The sequence below is a fragment of the Canis aureus genome, chromosome 35 (assembly GCF_053574225.1).
Source record: "Canis aureus isolate CA01 chromosome 35, VMU_Caureus_v.1.0, whole genome shotgun sequence".
Classification (NCBI taxonomy): domain Eukaryota; kingdom Metazoa; phylum Chordata; class Mammalia; order Carnivora; family Canidae; genus Canis; species Canis aureus.
The window spans coordinates 27834910-27856004 of record NC_135645.1 but is presented as its reverse complement, the minus strand read 5'-3'; the positions used below and the strand labels follow the sequence as shown (position 1 = coordinate 27856004).

The window sequence follows — 21095 nt, the reverse complement described above, 5'->3', positions numbered from 1 at the left end:
ATAACATTAACTGAGTGTTACAGTAACTGAAATTAGGCGAAGGATACACAAGAACTCTCTATGCTATCTTTACACCTTTACAGTAAATTTAAAATGTACCAATAAAAATCTTAATAAAAAAGTAGCCATCCCCTGATTCTATTAGGCTAGCTGATTCACAGTGATAAAAAAAAAAAACATGATAAAACCAGTATAACCCATAAGAATACCATGATTGTGCGTGACACATCCTAGAGGTCCACAGGCAGTGGTTTTGGGCAGAAGCACGGAGTGTAAAGAAGGCAAATCCATATTATATAAGGGTTTATTCCGTGAGGTTGAAAGTGTTCATAGGTAACTAGTCCCCCTCAGTTTATACCAGAATGATGCCATATTGGGAAGTCACTGTTGGTCTCTCTGGTTGACAGGCTAGACAATCAGCAGTGATTCTAAGCAGAAGACAAAACTGAATGACTGCAAGTTCATGCTACGAAACTCATGTACATACTTGATCCCTGATGCCAGGACAACTTTATTCTTAAACGTATTAAGAGGAGACATTCCTGGCTGGGGAGAAAAGCTTCCTAATACCTACAGAATGGGTTACCCTATACTCTTGATTATTAAGATCTTTGTCTACTGAAATTTTGTCTTTGATAAATACTAATGTAAGATGCAAATCTTAGCATACACTGTCCCCTTTTGAGGAATTCTCTCTACATGCCTACTTCCCCCATTTTCTAATTATGCTCTTTCCACATAAGTGACCATTCAGCCAGACCACTAGCCATTGTCTACGGCACAGGGTAAAGCTACTCCTCTATCTCATCCCCTTGTGGGAAATAAACAACACTTTGTAGCACTTGTTGTTCTACACACTGAGAGGATTTTGCCTCACCAGAGCCACTTAAGTGTGGTGTGTAGTGCTTTAGCTGTATGCTTTCATATATTACCAATAAATCAGAACCATTATTCTCCATGACTCTATTTAGGCAGTTGGTAGGGAATAAGCAATGTAGCAAGAAAGAGAACCATTTGCTTCTGGGCAACATACTCAGGTATCTTGTACCTCCAACTCTTGTTTGAAATAAAACTCAGGGGCACCTGTGTAGCTCAGCACTTGAGCATCTGCCTTCAGCTCAGGTCTTGATCCCAGGTCTGGGGATTAAGTTCCACGGGGGGCTCCTTGTGAGGAGCCCACTTCTCCCTCTGCCTGTGTCTCTGTCTCTCTCTCTCCTCTCTGTGTTTCTCATGAATAAATAAATAAAATATTTTTTTAAAAAAGAAAATATTTGATAACTGTGTAGGACTGTATTTTTAAACAATGTATAAAACGCAATTTTTTTAAAGATTTATTTGAGAAAGAGAGAGAGCATGAGCATGTGTATGTGAGCAGGGGGAGGACAGAGGGCAAGACAGAGAATCTCAAGCAGCTGCACTCCAGGCTCAGCATGGAGCCCATCATGGGGCTTGGCCCCAGGACTCCTAAGATGACAACCTGAGCCAAAAACAAGAGTCAGACACTTAACCAGCTGAGCCACCCAGATGCCCCAAAATGCAAATGTTTAAGGAAAAGATTAGTAGATATGATTTCATGAACTTAAAACACCTGTTCTTCCAACCAATACTGAAATGAAACCAAAAGACACCAAATAACAGAATATAGAGGTGCCTTGCTGACTCAGTCACAAAAACAGGAGATCTTGATCTCAGGGCTGTGAATTCAAGCCCCACACTGGGCGTGGAACCTACTTAAAAATAATAATAATAAAATATGTTAAAAAAGAAAAAAGAAAGAAAAAATGACAATATATTCACCATGCATAAATCCCAATCCAAGACATATAATATTTGAATTGATATTATTTATTGAGCTGAGTTTTGATTATACAGATATTCATTATGTTATTATTGCATATTATGAACATTTCATAAATATACTTAATACATTAAAGCATTATATTGGCTCTTAATTCATCACAGTGTTTTCATTCCAATTTTTCCAAATATTTTATCATAAATAGTAATAGATTATATCAAGATCATTTTTGGCATCTATTAATAGAGTCATTAGATTTTCTAATTGACTTAAAGATGTGAAACCTTTATCAATATATAGTCTAATTTTATACCTGTTTGAACTCCTGAAGTGTTTCATTTATAGTACGAAATTATTTTTTTATTTTACTTTTTAAAAGATTTTATTATTTTATTATTTTATTTTTATTTATTCATGAGAGAGAGAGAGACAGAGAGAGAGGAGAGAAAAGCAGGCTCCATGCAGGGAGCCTGATGTGGGATTCAATCCCGGGTCTCCAGGATCAGGCCCTGGGCTGAAGGCAGTGCTAAACCACTGAGCCACCCCGGGCTACTCATGAAATTATTTTTTAATGCACTATTGACTACAGTTTTTTTATTATGGTTAGAGTTTTTATTATAATAAGCAGTATTGAACTAAATTTTTTCTACATCTGCTGTTTTCTAAGAGAAATCCTACATTTATAAAATATATTCAGGAGTTTTCTTTGTTTTTATGTAACTTGAAAAATAATATACCATGAAATATCTAAAATCCTTGAAATCTAAAATAATACACTATTATTCTTTTATTATTTCTTTCTCCTTTTTAAATTCAATTTGGAAATAAATCTTTTCTTCTCAAGGCATCCATTTCATCCTGTACAATTTATGAGCAGTATGTATGACCAAGTTTGCAAACTTTTTGACACTTGAACTAGAATATACCCTTTATTTTATGTTAATAAATTCAATAAATACTACTTCAGCTACATAATAATAACAATCAAGATTTCTATATACAAAGGTATTTGCTGACTTTAATCTATAAAAGATTAATATCATATTAAAATTTCCAACAATTCCCTTGGTTTCTACTTGGTTTTGATAGATGGTGCCTAAAGAAAATAAATAATATTTACATAATTGACCTTTTTCTCAAAATAAATTGACCATCTATTTCTGTTTAATGATTATTGCCCTGTATTCTAGTATCACTATAACAATATTTCTTTATGTTTGTGCACTTGCCTTATAAATCTTTATTCATATCATCATATTTGACCTTTCTTTTTATGATGTGTTCTCTTGTAAAGTGCACATAGATAAATTTTTAAATTGAAGCTGACAGTCATTGATTTAAGGGTTATCAATAGGGTTATTCATTCTATTAATTAAATATATTCTCACGTTTAATATTCAGCCATATTGGTCTGTACACTGTTTTATTATCTTTGTTCTATGCTTGATATTAGTAAGAAATAGCTTGGGAGTAGAATAGAAAACCAGAATAAACTTACAATTACATGGCCAATTAATCTTCAACAAAGCTAGAAAGAATATTCAAGGGGAAAAAACAGCTTCTTCGACAAATAGTATTGGGAAATTGGTCAGCTACATGCAAAAGAATAAAGCTGGACAACTTTCTTATACCATACTCAAAATAAACTCAAAATGGATTAAAGACCTAAATGTGAGACCTGAAACCATAAAAGTCCTAGAAGAGAGCACAGGAGGTAATGTCTCTGACATCGGCCGTAACAACATTTTTCTAGATATGTCTCCTGAGGCAAGGGGAATAAAAGCAAAAATACACTATTGGGACTACATCAAAATAGAAGGCTTCTGCACAGTGAAGGAAATAACACTAAAAGACAATCTAATGAATGGAAAGAGATATTCGCAAATGATATGTCTGATAAAGGGTTAGTATTCAAAATATATAAAGAACTTATACAAATCAACACCCAAAAATAAATAGTCCAGTTAAAAATGGGCAAAAGATAAGAACATTTCTCCAAAGAAGACATAAGATGTCCAACAGACATGAAAAGATGCTCAACATCACTTATCAGGGAAATGTAAATCAAAACTACTGTGAGATATCACCTCACACCTGTCAGAATGGCTACAACCAACAACAGGAAATAAGAGGTGTTGCAATTATATGAAGAAAAGGAAACCTCTTACACTATTGATGGTAATGCAAACTGGTACAGCCCCTGTGGAAAAAGCTATGGAGGCTCCCCAAAACATTAGAGATAGAACTACCCTAAAATCCAGTAAAGTCACTACTAGATATTTAACTCCAAGATATAAAAACACTAATTCGAAGGGACATATGCACCCCTATGTTCATAGCAGCATGGTTTACAATTGCCAAATTATGGAAGCAGTCTAAGTGTCCATCAACTAATGAAAGGATAAAGACGATGTGATACACACACACACACACACACACACACACACACACACTGAAATATTATTCAGAATACAAAGGAATGGAATCTCACCATTTTCAAGGACCTGGAATGGGCCTAGAGTATAATATTAACTAAAATAAGTCAGTCAGTCAGAGAAAGACAATTTCCATATGATTTCACTCATATGTGGAATTTAAGAAACAAAGTGAATAAGCAAAGAAAAAGAGAGAGAGGGAGGTAAAGCAAGAAACAGACTTAACTATAGAGAACAAGCTGACGTTCACCAGAAGGGAAGTGGGTGGAGGGATGGATTAAATAAGTGATGGGGATTAAGGAAGGAACTTACTGTGATCAGCACCATGTGATATATGGAATTGCTGAATCACTAGATGGTACACCTGAAACTAATATAACACTGTACATTTCTCCTGGAATTGAAATTAGAAAAAATAAAGAAAAAAGAAATGACTTGATCTCATGTACTGACTCCAGGCACTTGCTTGTGCTTTCATGGAATGCATGTTGAGAAGAATTCTAAAGCAATGAATGGGTGAAAACTTCAGTTAACACAGCAGGCAAGCAATGCAAACTATCTTACTTGCTGTCTAAGTGTAGAAAAATCTAAAATGGGTGATGGAGAAGCAAGAGTAAAAATATTAGTTAAGGCCACAGGACCAGTGGAAGCTTCTGGCACATATAGTAGCTTGGTTCGATTATCTTCTTTATTTTTAAAGATTTTATTTATTTGTCTGAGAGAAAGAGGAAGAAAGAGCATAAGCAGGGGGAGAAGGAGAGGGAGAAGCAGGCTCCCCACTGAGCAGGGAGCCAGATGTAGAGCTCCATCCCAGGACCCTGGGATCATGACTGGAGCCAAAGGCAGATCAGATATTTAACTGACCAAGCCATCTAGGTGCCCCTGGTTATCTTAATATCAATATCTTAAAATATTTTACCAGAATTACAACATGTCAGTTTTTTAAGAATCTGAATTGCATCCTGATATTTGAGGATAAAATGATGGCAGCATGTACTCACAGAAGATTCGGGTATAATAAGAAGGTGCTATGAGATTTGAAGAGTGGAAGGGTAGTCTATGCACCTATCAACACTTGGTCAGCTCTACTTTCACACTGGTCTTGGCCAATTAGTGTGTTTCTTGGCTAACAATTAATTCGCCAGTTGAAATCCTTGTCGCCCTTTCACTGGCTCTACATTTCACTCCATTGCCTCTTATACTGTTTTCATGGCAAGAGTCAGGTTTCAATACAACTGTCACTACCATAAATAATCAAGTTGGAAGTCACAGAAACTCCAGCACCAAGGTCTGACAACCCCAACTCACAGATACTGGATTTTTTTTTTTTATAGATGTGCTGAATAACATAATTGTAAAGCATGGGATTTCTGCCTGCTAAGAGGGCCCAGATAACATGAATTAGATATGGGGACGTTAAAGTGCCCCAAGGTAGACGTTTAACACCGAGGGGCAGGAGATAAAAAGGAGCACGAAGATTATTCGCTCTTTCTTCCAGCCCACATGGATTGTTCCGAGGTCTCATCAAGGACGGCAAAGGTTACCAAGAAAACAATTTTCATATGTGTCTGGGATGAACTTAATAATTCAATATACTGTATTTTCTCTCCTTCCTAGTTTATAATACTTCCTTTTTTCAAACACTGGTTTGGAACCAAGAAAGATGAAGCATGTAAGCTTTGCCTGAAGTCAGGATTTAGGGAATCTATGTGAAGACAGTTGAGTATTTGCTCAAAAAAATGACACTTTGTCTAGCTATTTATTGACTTACTTAATTTATTTTAGTTTCTGAGGTTTTAGCAATTCATCAGTTGCATACAACAGCCAGTGCTGTTTACTTCAAGTGCCTTCCTTAATGCCCATCACACATTTACCTCAGGCCCCCTCCAGTAACCCTCAATTTGTTTCCTATAGTTAAGAATCTCTTATGGTTTGCCTCCCTCTCTGTTTACATCTTATTTTTAGATATTTATTTTTATTTATTTAATTAATGTATTTAAGCTTTTATTTATTTATTTGAGAGAAGAGAGAACATGCACATGAGCGGGGGGTGGGGCAAAGGGAGAGGGGCAAGCAGACTCTGCTAAGCAGGGAGCCTGATATGGGGCTGGACCCCAGGACCCTGAGATACTAACCTGAGCTGAAGGCAGACACTTCACCGACTGAGCCACCTGGGTAGCTGGGTGATATTTACTTTTAAATTCAATTATTCTTATCTCAAATTTTGAAAGATACCTCTTTTTATCCCTGATGCACTTCTATTGCATTTTGCTTGTCTTATTTCATTATACCTCACTTTTAAAACACATTTCCTAGTTTTGCTTAAAGGATCTACCCTATCATCAGTGAGTATCGCCACTATTGGATTTACTCTCTTATTTCTAAGTTTCTTGATATATTATTCTGAAATTAAGATACTATATCATTATTTCTTATGCTAAGAATTGAAGAACGTTAGCTATTCAGCCTGAATTTTATGCCTTTATATAAACTATATTTGCTTTAAAAAATTTCAATTTGTTGGGTTCATTATACTGTATATTGTCTTAATTACAGAAGATATAAAAAACCTCAAATACTCTGTGCATCATGTGGATATATGAATATTGTGAATCTAATCTAAAGGCTTGTATAAAACTGAATATTAAACAACTTAGAGAGAATTTTAATTTTAAAATCTATATTTTGTTCAAAGCTACTTGGTCACAACATAATCTAGTAATTAAGATTCTGCAGTGAAGCTCTCTGCATTTGTATTACTCTTCTGCCACTGACAAATTATATATTAATTTTCTCAGTATTTATTACAATACTTAATGTATCTGAAGCACTTACAATATTGCCTGGAAACATACAAAATATTCACTAATTTTTATTGATCTTTTACTGTTATGCCAAGCTTGAATTTCTGGGAAATTATTCGTGGGGTGCAGAGGGAAAGGGAGAGGGAGAGAAAGAATCCCAAGCAGGCTCCAAGCCCAGCATGGAGTCCAACTTGGGGCTCGATCTCACAACCCAGACTTGACCTGTGCTGAAATCAAGAGTCAGATGCGCAAAAAAAAAAAAAAAAAAAAAGGGTCAGATGCATAGCTAATTGAGCCACCCAGGCTCCCCTGTGGAAAATTTTTTGTTTTAATCCCCAGAGGTGTAAGTTTTATTTAACAGTGCACTCCAGAGCAAAGGTTGTTTCCTAGAGTTTGAGGGACAAGAGAATCAAATCTACTCAATCATGGTGCAGTATCAGTTTGTTTGGTTTGTTAATATTTTTTAAAGACTCTCATGCCAATAATCATAAGGATTATCGATCTGTAACTTTGTCCTTGTAACGGTTTTTCACACTTTCCTATTAAGGTTATGCTAGTTTTCTAATTGAGCAGGGAAATATTTCCTCCTTTTCTACTTGCAGAAAAAAAAATAAGAGATTAATGTCATTTCTTACTTGGATGTTGGAATTGATCAGAGGCCTAGAGCATTCTTTTTAGAAAGGCTTTTAGTAATAAATTGAATGTATTCAACAGATACAGATCTATTCATGTTTTATGTTTTACATAACTTCTTGTAAAGTATATTTTTAACAAAATTAAACATATTTGTATAAGTTGTCAATTCTTGACAACATGAGGTTGTTCATTATCATTTCAATGAACATAAAATCTTTGCTGACAGTCACTTTATTTATCGACTTGGGTTTTCTGTGAGGTAAATAGTCAATTTTGTTAATATTTTCCAAGAATCAGTTTTAAGTCTATTGATTTATTTAGTCTTTTATCTATCACATTAGTTTCTGTTCTTTTCTTCATTATTTTCTTCCTTCTACTTGTTCTTTAAGTTTTCTCTCTTGTTGTATCATAAAGTTTTAGGTCACTGATTTTAGAACATTTCTTACTCTAATATAAGCACTAAAAACTATAGCTTTTCCTCCACACCCTGTGTTAGCGGCATCCTAATAAATTTTCAGACAATTGCATTTTCATACCAGCTCCTTTTTTAATGGTTGCACAATGAAATTATTATATACATAACTTTGTACTTTATGAGAAACATTACCTCTGCCTCCCTTTCTACCTTAAAGGAAACTTTATTTTTCCCTGTTGCCCTCTCCTGCTCCATTTGGATTCTACTCCCTGCAATGATTCCATAATGCAGAGTTTTGTCTTGGCACAGCATTGAGTTGTGTTTAGAGTGTTTACAGAGTACAACTGCTCCTATACTCTAATCCCTGCATTACTCATGAAATTAATCTGGAATAACTCTCTGGTTTTCATCGTTCTTTCAAATTCCCCCAACATACTTCCCAGTAATTAGACATTTCAGCAGAAGCCATATTTAGTGCCTTGTGCTTCTTCCCATAGTTACTGACACAACCTAGGTTTTGTAGTTGCCAGTTGTTTATCCCCACTCACTGGTATTTACGAGTCTGCAGCGCTATATTCTCCACCAAGTTTTGCTCCAGATATTGTCTAAGGCTCTTAGTTTTACTATCCTAGCAGCTTTGTTTTTATTGGAGAATTTAGAAAGAGAAAATGAAGCAATACGGATGACCATGTCATCCCCATCTTCCCCAAACCCTCTCTTCTTGTAACTCTTTTTTAAAAATATTGTATTTATTTATTTGAGAAAGAGAGGAGGGAGCACACAGATGGAGAGGAAGAGGAAGAAATAGACTCCCCATTGAGCATTCAGGGCTTGATTCTGGGACCCTGAGATCATGATCTGTGCCAAAGGTAGACGCTTAACCAACTGACCTAATCCAGGTGCAACATAACTCTTTTGTTTTTAATTTTTTCTTTATTTATCTGAGAAAGAAAGCAAGAGAATGCAAGAGGGGGGAGACGGAGAGGGAGAGGGAGAGGGAGAGGGAGAGGGAGAAGCAGACTCCCTGGTGAGGAGGAAGCCCAAGCGAGTCTCCATCTGGGGCTTGATCCTGGGATCCTGAGATCATGACAGGAGCCAAAGGCAGACACTTATCCGACTGTACCACCCAAGTGCCCTTTCCTTAAATCTTTTCATTCCATTTTTATATAACTTACATTTATGAATCTATGAATTATTTTATAAATTCTCTTATAATCCACAACTATTAAAATGGATATAGATTTCAATACTCATAAGGCAAAAAATTATAATCATTCCAACAAGTAGTCATCTGGTAACAGATCAATTTCTAACCTTCCCTAAGGATATGAAGTACATATTTAATAAGCTTACTGCATTTCAGCATCTTTTGAAAGTAAAACCTAGATGTCAGATGTGTAAGATGTGTATAGTGATAGCTTTTTTTATACAAGTAACTTGACAAGGTTTTTCAGGGAATTTTCTAGGTAAACCATAGCATTGATTTGTAACAAATATATAGCATAGAATAATTTCTGAAACTAATACCTACTCATTTCAATGCAGCAGAAAATCAGTTGGGTCAGTGATGATGCAAAATAAATAAACTGTGAAAACAAAATGGTTTCCCTGTATTGGGTCTTAACTGCCTTTAGGGTTTTACATGTTTTGCTAAATTGAAATTTCATACAGTAAGAATAACTCCTGATTGCTCTGTAGCTTCCTAATCCCATGTTTTTCTGATAACATCCTTTCTAGAATAGGAAAAAAAATGAAAAGTTAATTGCTTAAACTCTAAAAAATGCTTTTCTTTGAACTCAATGAAGCACAAAGATAAATAGTGTATTACTAAAGGGAATTTAGCTCTATTTACTACTGCTTGTAGTGTGAAATTGGCTGTTTGTGATCTCTAAAGACTTGCTTTCTTTTCAAAACATTGTACGCTAGCTCTGACTATAGAGAAAGATGAAAATGTAAAAAGAATTTATATTAAGGGACATTCTTTTAGTTAAACAGTTTTTAAATGGTTCTGTTTTAGTTTTTTGGTGTTGTGAATTTTATAAAAACCTTAATCGATGGCTTCTCAAATATTGATGCACTCTAGTATATTTCACCATATCTTTTATTTTTTGCCATTCTTTAACTTATTATCCTCTGCTTATTTTACTTAGTAATTGTTTATTGTGTTACATTTTTTTGTTTTGTCTATGTGTATTTTGAAAAATTTTAACTATATTAAAAATTTTAATATATAATATGTTTAAAATCAGTATTTGGGTTTATCACAACCCTCTAGCCTCTAAACAGCTCTAGACACAAAGAATATAAAGTATATTTTCATACGATTTTGTCATTGAGATAAACACAAAATGAATTTACAAATAATATAAAAAACTTACACAGCTGTTTTGAAGTATTTGTTTTACTATAAAACAAGAATGATCCTAGAGTACTTATGTACATTTTCTGTGAAGTCTAAGTTGGTAGTGATATATATTAAGTATATATATATATATATATTTATTTATTTATTTATTTATTTATAAAACTAACCATGGAGATAAAAAATCAGTAGATTACATCTTTTTAACCATCTGTACAAGATTAAATGTTATTCCCACTAGCTTATGTTCCACTATTGTGTCATTATTCTTAATTTCTTGAAGAAAAGAATTTGCCACACTTCTTTGCTGTCTGTTGTTTATTAGGAAAACACTTAAATGTATAAAAAAGTTAAAGGACTGATACAAAGGTCAACCAATATTTCATATATATATATATATATACACATATACATATATATAACATGTACAATACATATACATATATTAACTATCAGGTTTATATTTGTCTACAGATAGGTTGACTCATTTGAAAGTAAATTTCGGAGCTCAGGTATATATAAAATGAGTTGGCTTCTGCTCATGGTTGAATAACTGACATCTATAAGCAAGACTTTATGTTGGGAATAATGCAATAAAACTACTAAAAATCAGTGCAAGTTTAATTTTGCATATTAAATTGATAATTAAATATGAATATACAATTCATATTTTAATACTACCTTCACAGGTATAACATATTCCTAAAAAATAGCTATTTATTATTTTTAATCCCTAAGACATTATTTTTATGCCTAATCATCTCTTCCTTAACTATCTAAATCCTAATATTTGATTTAAAAACTCTATAATTCGGGGACACCTGAGTGTCTCAGTGGTTGAGCATCTGCCTTCGGCTCGGGGAGTGATCCTGGAGTCCTGGAATCGAGTCCCACATCGGGTTCCCTGCAGGGAGCCTGCTTCTCCCTCCACCTGTGTCTCTGCCTTTCTCTGTGTGTCTCATCTCTCACGAAAAAATAGATAAAATACTTAAAAAAAAACCCTCTATGATTCACCCATAGAACTCTGTTTCTTCTGTCTCCTATGTCATATATACTTGCTAAAATGTATCTATTTCAAATATTAAAAAGTATATTGAACAGCTTTTTTGTTTCATAAATTATTATCTGCTTTATGATGAAAGTAAATTTATCAAAATCAACCTAGAAATAGTGAGAAAAATGCGTAATCATATATATTTGTAGGTATTGAAATGGGACAAGCATGGTGCATCTATCTATATAAGTCATCAATTTGAGTACATTTCCAACTGCAAGAATTCATTATACTGGCATTCAAAAAGAGCCATTCAAATGTCAACTTCTCTTAAACTCAGAAGCTGAGTAGCTCCTGAGAGATTTGACAGAAGTGGGTAAAAAAGAAAAACAAAATCAAAGAGATACACACAAAAAGTCACAGTCAGGCAACCTATAAATATTATTGGGGAAAAAAAAATCTAGGTCACTGAAAAAAGTATCTTTTCTTTAGGGCACTGAGTCGTATTTCTATATCCCAGTGGTTATAACAAATAACGATAACAAGGAATACGTGCATTACCCAAAGAGTACATTAATTTTCACAAATAGATTTGGACTACAATGCTAAAGAAACTTGAAGATGTGAATTACAGAAAATCAACTTAAGTTTCCAACCTTGAATAAAATTGTCAAACCAAATAAAAATCTAAAATCACAACTATAAAAAAAGAAAACAAAACTAATTATAGAATCAAGTGTACTTTTGCTTATTATACTATGTTAGAGAAAAACATTTATTTAAAAATAAACAGATGTGAAGGCAGAAACTCACAAACCTAGTGGGAAAAGGAACACTTAAGTTTTAGTCATTACTTTTCTAGTAATTTATTCGTAGGCATGTTTTATTTTTAACACGGTAGTTTTCATGTTTCACAGTAGTTTCAATAAAAAATGGTGACTTTTTATTCCTTTTTACTGGGAATTTGAAACACTGAGCTTAAATCTTCTTCCACTGAATAACAAAGCTGATTAACCAATAATTTCAATAATAAATGTAAACATGGAAACTCTTTTGATAGAATTCAAACGTGTGGGAAGAATTTCAATGTCTGTGGTAATGAATGGCACGTTTTGTTTTTTAAAAAACAAAATGGGATTCTAAGGCCTGCACCAAAAAAATGGAGATAGGAGGCTATTGGATTTGAAGAAAGATACAGCTGCCACCAGTGCAGAGAAAGAATGACTGAAAAACAGAATGGAAAGTAGTGTCGAAAGTCAAAAAGGGAACCATATGTGATGTAATAGAAAAAATAACTTTGAAACATTTAAGTGTTCCATTATGTAAACATCTCTGTATTCTCTGTTGTTTCTACTGAGAATCACAGCCATGCACGGTTCTAAGAGGTTCGTCCATCTATCAAGTGTGTGTGTCTCTTTTCTGCAACTTCACTGCTTTATATTTGAAAACCTTTGGTGATACCAACCTGTGTCTCCTCCACCCTTCCCATTAGGGTGGAAAACATCTGTCTTCACAGGCTGTCAGAAATTGGTTAATTTCTGCGTGAAAAATTCAAAACAAGCAGAAAGTGCCATTATGGGGAGAAATCTGAACCTTCGAGGAGACAGGTGTTGAAAATAAGTGGGAAATATCAGAAAGGGAGACAGAACATGAGAGACTCCTAACTCTGGGAAACGAACTAGGGGTGGTGGAAGGGGAGGAGAGTGGGGGGTGGGGGTGACTGGGTGACGGGCACTGAGGGGGGCACTTGATGAGATAAGCACTGGGTGTTATTCTATATGTTGGCAAATTGAACACCAATAAAAAATAAATTTATAAAAAAATAATTAAAAAAATAACATATACAAACGCTTCTGCGTCCCTCTGTATTCAGGTGTGCCTGTTTTCCACCCCTGCTGTAACTCACTGCATTAGGGTTCTCCAGAAAAAGAGAACCAACAGAATGTGTATATATGTACACACGGAGAGAAAACGAGGGGGGAGGTGGGTTATATTCAAGTGGTTCATGCAATTGCAATGGCGGGCAAGCCTAGAACGTGCAGGGCAGCCCGTGGGGCTGGAGACCAACAAAGAGTCAAGGCAGCATTTCAAGAAGGATGTCCATCAGCCAATAAAATTCCTTTTTTCAAGGAGAGGTCAGCTTTTGTTCTATTAAAATCTTCAACTATTTGGATGAGGTCTACAAACATTTTGGGTAGTATCTGCTTTACTCAAAGCCCACAGATTTAAATGTTAATCTCATCCAAAATACGCCTTATAAAAACATCCAGAAAAATATTTGATCACATATCTGGGAAATGTGCCCCAGCCAAACTGCCGTAAAATTAACCATCACACTCCTCCTATTCTACTTCTTATCTTTCAGAATCATAGTTACATGCATAGGGGAGTTTGATCTATTATCTTGTGAATTTGAGATATAATTGATAATTGCTATTTTAAGATAATATATTTTATCTTTTTTTCCCAATGGCTCAAACCCTCAAAGCATGTAATAGTGGAAAACTAAAAGTGGTGCCCTAATATCTGCAGTCCTATTTACTCAACAGAAAGCACATGATGATAACCCTAACCACCTTGTTGTTCTTTCGGTCACTCTTTGACTTACATTTGTATGATTTCCTTCATATAATTAAACTGAGGAGATAAAGCTATGTATCTCATACTTTTTACAGAATTAGATATTCATTTTGTCTTTTCTATACCTTAATATTCTTTTTCAAATTTTTCATTTTTTCCTCTTAAACTCTCTTGTGCTAGCTTCCATTAAAACACAACATATTCATTTTCCTTCTTTCCTGGTTAATTCTCAATATTATGTGCTCGTCCAGTCTTCTCTAATTTCCAAAGATTGAAGCATCTCAGAATTTAATCATGAGCTTCCTCTTCTTACTCACGACTTCCTTCATAAGGAATGTTTTTTATTTCCATCATTTAAAATTCCATATATAGAGTAATTCTAACATTAATAGAGCCAGAGTTGCCTTTGCTTCTGTGCTCCATATCCACAAAAACAACAGCATACTTGATGTCAGCACTTGGTTATCTCATGAATACCTTAAACTTAAGGTGTCCAATATTAAAAATGCTTCTTGGGGCACCTGGGTGGCTCAGTCTTTTGGACTTCCAACTCTTGGTTTGGGCTTGGGTCATGATCTCATGGGTTGTGGGATGGATGGAGCCCAGCACCAGGCTCCATCCTCTGTAGGGAATCTGCTTGAAGATTCTCTTTCTGAGCCTCTCCCTCCACTCAGGCATATGTGCTCTCTCTAAAATAAATAAGTAAATCTTAAAAAAAATCTTCTCTGGTCTCCCAAACCTCAAATAGCTGCTTCATTTATTGTCCAGTGAAACATATTCTTGACACCTCTTCTCCTTCATTCCCCCCGCCATGTTCAAACCAGCACCAACTTTCTCTGAGCTTTCTCTGAGCGTCAGTTTATAGATTATTAATAATAAATTACCACAGATTTAAGGGCTTAAAAATTATTCTGTTACAGTTCTGGAGATTAGAAATCTAAATGAAGGCTCTGGAGGTCAGAAGTCCAAGATTAAGGTGTTGGCAAGGCTGTGCTCCCTCTGAACACTACATAGAATTTGTTTCCTTGCCTTTTCCAGCTTCTAGAGTCTGCCTGCATTCCTTGGGGAGTGGCCCCTTCTGTGTCTTCAAGGCTAGCAGTGCAACATCTCAAATGTCTCTCATCTCTGCTTTCATCATCACATCTTCTCTGACTCTGCCTCTCTTGCCTCCTTTCCTTGTAAGAACCCTTGTAAATTAATCTGATAATTGACTGAGCCACCCAGATTATTCTATATAATTTCCCACCAAGATCCTAACTCAGTCACGTCTACAAAATCTCTCTTACTATATAAACAACCATATTAACAAGTGCCAGAAAATAGGATGCAGACATCTGGTGTAGAGGCAGTATCCAGTCCACCACAGCATCTTCCAAATTATTTCTCTTATCTCTCCTCTTCACTCCTTCTTACTTATATTTTCTAAGTCCAGGATACTATCACCTCTTCCTGGAATGACACCGGTTTCTGGTTACCATTATTCACTCTTCTAGCATATTTCCCACTTAGTGACCACAACTTGTCTCATTAAAGAAAAATATGATCATATTACCCTGCCTAAAACATTTTAACAGCTTGCCATTGCATTTAGGTAAAATTTTGTATCTTCACTCTGGGTTTGCATAATCTGCCTTCTTCATGAAATCCCATCCTTCATCTAATGCTCCTGCTCCCTTAATCACTACACAACAGCTACCTGCCTCTCCATTAGCCAAACTCACTATACATCTCTGCAAATGTTTTCACTCTGTAATGTTTTCCTTTGACTCCTTATACTGCAATATGGTAGTTCAAGATCTATATTATAAAAACATAACATACAATTACAAGGTCTATATTATTTAGGAGATTCATACATATAACTTAAACTGTATAGTGCTTTGAAAACACCTCGGAATGTTTTTAGCGCTTATTCTTTAAGTTCATTTCAATGCAGATGTAAATCTTCTATAGCAGTACTTTGTCTTCTATCTTAACAGATGAGCAGTTCATCTGCATTTATTTTCAGATTCATTCTCCATTCCTTACTTTCTGTACTGTATGGTGCTAGAAAATAACTCTTCTGATTTCCTTACAAACTATTTTCCATCTTTATTCAGCCAATCACAGGTTCTGGTGGATGCATTAGAGGACTAAAGGAAGGAGAGGCTAGGGTGTTCTTGTTTTTTTTTTTTTTAAGATTTTATTTATTATTTATTCATGATAGACACAGAGAGGGGGTGGGGGCAGAGACACAGGCAGAGGGAGAAGCAGGCTCCATGCTGGGAGACCTCGGGCCCTGGGCCAAAGGCGGGCGCCAAACCGCTGAGCCACCCAGGGATCCCCAGGCTAGGATGTTCTTATGCATTACGTTGGGTAGCATGTTTGGCAGAGACTCTTCTCCATGGTTCTAGTTTCTATATTTAGCACCTCCAGTTTGGTACATTTCTGCCAAGTAGGTTTCCAACTTCAGTTGTGTGGCACCAGATCCCGATTTCTGTTAATGTCACACACATCCCTTGTCTCTAACCATAGGGACAGAGATAGCTTCACTATTGATTGTATAAATTAGGGTTCTCTAGAGAAACAAAACAATAGGATGCATACATGTATATATTATATATATATTATATATATTATATATAGCACATATGCATACATATGTATGTGATGTGTATACATGAGAATATAAATTTAAATATATGAATACATCTCATAGAGGCTGACAAATCCCAAGATCTTCAGGTTGAGCTGGCAAGCTAGAGATCCACCAGAATCAAGAGAGTAGTTCCAGTCAGAATCTGAGGCCTGGAGCCATGAAACTCAGGAAAAGCCAGTGTTTTAGTTCAAAGGCAGAAAAAAATTAATGTTTTATTCAAAGGCTATCAGGCAGGAGGAATTCTCTTTTACACAGGGGAGGGACAGTCTTTCTGCTGTGTCCAGGCCTTTTACTGATTGGGTGAGGTTCACCAATTTAGGCAGGGTAATCTGCTTTATTATCTACAATTTAAAGTTAATCTCATCCAAAAACACCATCACAGAAACACCCATTATAATGTTTGACCAAATTATTTCTCTGGCGCTCTGTGGCTCAGTCATGTTGACATATAAAATTAACCATCACATTGATATTATTTTCTGGTTTCCTCATCTTAACCTCTGTATCTTCAGGTCTACTTTCATATGGGAAAAAATGATTACTTTATTTAATTCTTCATTTTTATACATAGAGAGAGTACTTTCAGTTTCCTGAATAGATCTTGACTGATATAACAGGTTCCCCTTTTAAATGAAAGAGAACCTTTATAACAGGTTTCCTCTTCCTTATGTTCTAATTACCTGCAACATCTATATTTACTGTAACTTATTCACCTTTTTGAAAACGATCTATAATTTGTAAATAAATGTATAAAAATTATTTATTCCTCATCCCAATGATTTTCTTTGGTAAATCAAGGTATTCATTGCCCTTTCCCTCAATGTCCCTTGTTTCTAGAGGAGCTCTTTGTGTATTTCAGGGTAGGACTTAAGAAAACTTTTTATTTTATTTTTTTAAAGATTTTATTTATTTATTCATGAGAGACACAAGAGAGAGAGAGAGAGGCAGAGACACAGGCAGAGAGAGAAGCAGGCTCCATGCAGGGAGGCCGATGTGGGACTCGATCCCGGGTGTCCAGGATCACACCCTGGGCTGAAGGCAGGCGCTAAACCGCTGAGCCACCCAGTCTGCCCCAAGAGAACTTTTTAAATAGTTTCTCCCCTTTTTTCAAAAACAGTCTATTCCACTCCCCATAAATAGTCTTATTGATAGTTGTTTTTATAAATTAATGAGTGAATGCTAAGAAAATTAGCATACTTTTTTTAAATAAACTTCTAAGTTCCTACACCATAAAGACTTGTAAAACCTTAAGCATTATTCTATGATATTATTGCTTTATTTAAAGAAATATTTATAAATAAAATTGAAACATGGTAGAACTAGCATACCTAAATGACTGGTTTTGAAATAATTCAGATACAGTGAAGTAGAAAAATACACTTTATCAAAAGAAATTTACAAACAACAAATTATTGCTGTATATTAAATACATGTAGAATATGAGTTAGTAAATACAATGAAGAAATGTGATAAAGTTGGGGTTGGCTAGAAAGCTTCTAATTGTCCATGGTCAAAACCTTAGCTTTACTATGAATTTAACTTGTATCAGGAAGAGGTCACTCAAGCTTTAATTTCAAAAAAGTAATTTTGCATATAAAACTGCCTGAATAGCATGGGATCCAGAAAGAAGATTTAACTAGATGTTATCAATATACAACAAATATCCAGAATCCTTCTTACAATTATTAGAGGACCCACCTGGAACACTGCTAGTAAGCCTCTTTGTAAATAAGATTCTATAGTAAATCTGGTGATTCATAATCATCACATAAAATAAACTCATTTTGAATTGCAATATCATCTAGGCTTAATGTGTTTCAGGTTAAATTGTTCATTAGAATTATTTAAATACAAATGGGCAGGAAAATAGTTGTAGTTCTTTGTATACCTCTGTATACCTGTATACCTCTGTAAACCTCTCCTTATATAAAAGGCTGAAACACTCCTCAAATATGAAAGTCTTGTGACAGAAATCCAGAGTTAAATCTAAAACCAAGTCTATTAATATTTGAACAGAAATAATTTGCCCCTTGTTCAATTATAAAAATTTAATATTTTAAGTAATTTAGATCATTTTAAAGATGGCCTGTAAATTTTTTATAAAATATTTTATGAGATACTAACATGATTGGAACATCTATTTTTCTGACAATTGAATGAAATTATCTGATATTAATAAATCTGATTGCTAATTAAATATATTAATATTAATCAGATTTTTAAATTTCTTGACTAATGAGAAATTTTTAATTAAGGTTTTGCTTTCTTACTGATTCGAGCACCATTTTTTCCAAGCACATCCTCTGAGGATTATTTGAATACCTGCCTTCATAGTTACCTTTCTAGATTCATGTTAATCTTCCTAAAATCAAGTCTTAGCAGCAAGCATCCATTAGTTCACAATTCCCATACACTAAGTACTAACTTTCAGTGATTTCTACCATGGGGAATAATTCTTCTCATTCTATATGCCCTGTTTTCTCCTCAACTTTTACTCATCCTTTATCTCTTTACCCAATTCAGAATAAGGAGTCTTTGTAAGACCTATGATAACCAGGCTTCTCTCCATTCTTCTTCTTTCCTGCAGAGTACCTGACACCTGCTGGCTACACCATGTTCAATTTTATATCTTTACCTAGTTATGGTTCCAATAAAATATGAAAATTAGTAAAAGAGGGTCTCCTTGTACTGTTCTGAAGAAATCTGCATATAGAGGATGAAAGAATAACCACATATATGAAGCAAAATGAAAACAATTTCAAAATAATAGATAAGTGGTTGACAGTGTGTACCCTGTATGCCCTAAAGAAGTTCAAAAATGTTCAAAGAACAAGACAGCTATTTTCTTCTACCTCTAAAAGAAAATCAAGATTCAAATTGACCAATGAAGGAGTTCAGTTATAAATAAGGAAGAAACTGTGTGTGTACGTTAGTAGGAGAGAGATATGCATTCAAATACACACAGTTAAAAGGTAAGTAGCAACCAGTTACATGCCCAAATACCCTGCTCCAAGCACCCAAATAGCTAAGTGGCATCTAAGTAAGCATTTTTAGTTTTTCATCTTGTCTAAACATTATTATCTAGTAATTCACTTCCTATAAAATATCACTACCATGAGTCAAGCTTTGATTGGGCTACTGAAAGCCAGTTAAAAGATTCACTATTAATATATAGTGTCAATTTGCCTCTCAAATATGTTTTTAAAAATAGAGATAATTTGGGGTTTGATGATGACTTTTTAGAACAATCAATGACATAAATAGATTAGACTTTTTAAATTTAAAACTTCTATTCTATGAAGGTGTTGTCAAGTGAATGAGAAGATAAGCCACAGACCAGGAGAAAACATTTGCACAAGATATATTTGATCATAGACTATTATTCAACATATAAAGAGAGCTATGAAAAATAAACAATAAGAAAATAAAAATCATAATTTAAAAAGTGGGCTAAAGATCTGAACTGACACGTGACCAAAGAAGACATACAGATGTTAAATAAGCATATGAAAAGAGTCTCAGCATCATCTGTCATTAGGGAATGGCAAATTAAAACACTGAGATACTACTACACATCTATGAGAATGGCCAAAACTGAAACATTCACAATACCATGTACTCACAAAGATATCAAGCAAAAGGAACTTACCATTGCTGGTGGGAATGCAAACAATACATCCACTTTATTTTTTAATTTTTTAATACATCCACTTTAAAAGAGAGTTTGGTAGTTTCTTACCATATGAAACATATTTTTTCCGTATGATCCAGTAATAATGCTCCTTGGTATTTATTCAAGTGAGTTGAAAACTTAGTTCACACAAAAACCTACACACAGATGTTTAGAGTAGTTTTATTCATAATTGCCAAAACTTGAAAGCAACCAAGTAGCTGAATGAAAGCAACCAGTAGCTGAATGGATAAAAAAAAACTGTGATACACCCAGACAATGAAATATTACTCAGTGCTGAAAAAAATGAGCTACCAATCCGTGAAAAGACATGGCAGAAACTTAAATTCAATTCACTAACTGAAAAAAGTCAATTTGAAAATGCTACATACTTTATATATTTATATAGCTTTTTGTAAAAGGCAAAACTGTGGAGACCATTAAAAAAATTAGTAGTTTCCAAAGATTTAGATTTAAGATCTAAAGTAGTAGATCCAAAGATTAAGGGCAATGAAAATACTCTCTGGGATACTAGATAAGTGAATACATGTCATTTGTCAAAACTCATAGAATAGACAACACAAACGAACCCTAATGTAAACTACAGACTTGGACGACCATGAAGAGTCACTCTAGGTTCATCATTTGTAACAAATGTACCACTCTAGTGTGAGATATTAATAGTGGGGGAGGCTCTCAATGTTGGGGTCAAGAGGAATGTGGCAACTCTACTTTTCGTTTGATTTGGCTGTGAACCTAAAAA

The 21095-nt window shown here is 34.6% G+C and overlaps 1 long non-coding RNA gene across 1 annotated transcript in view; it reads right to left on the bottom strand.

Moving 5' to 3' along the window:
- Positions 1 to 241: 241 nt before the first annotated feature.
- The window catches only part of LOC144305048 (uncharacterized), a 167477-nt gene continuing 146623 nt past the window's right edge, over positions 242 to 21095 (bottom strand). Inside the window, exon 7 of the long non-coding RNA XR_013372082.1 lies at positions 242 to 428. This is a non-coding gene — a long non-coding RNA (uncharacterized LOC144305048). The remainder of the gene's footprint in view (positions 429 to 21095) is intronic.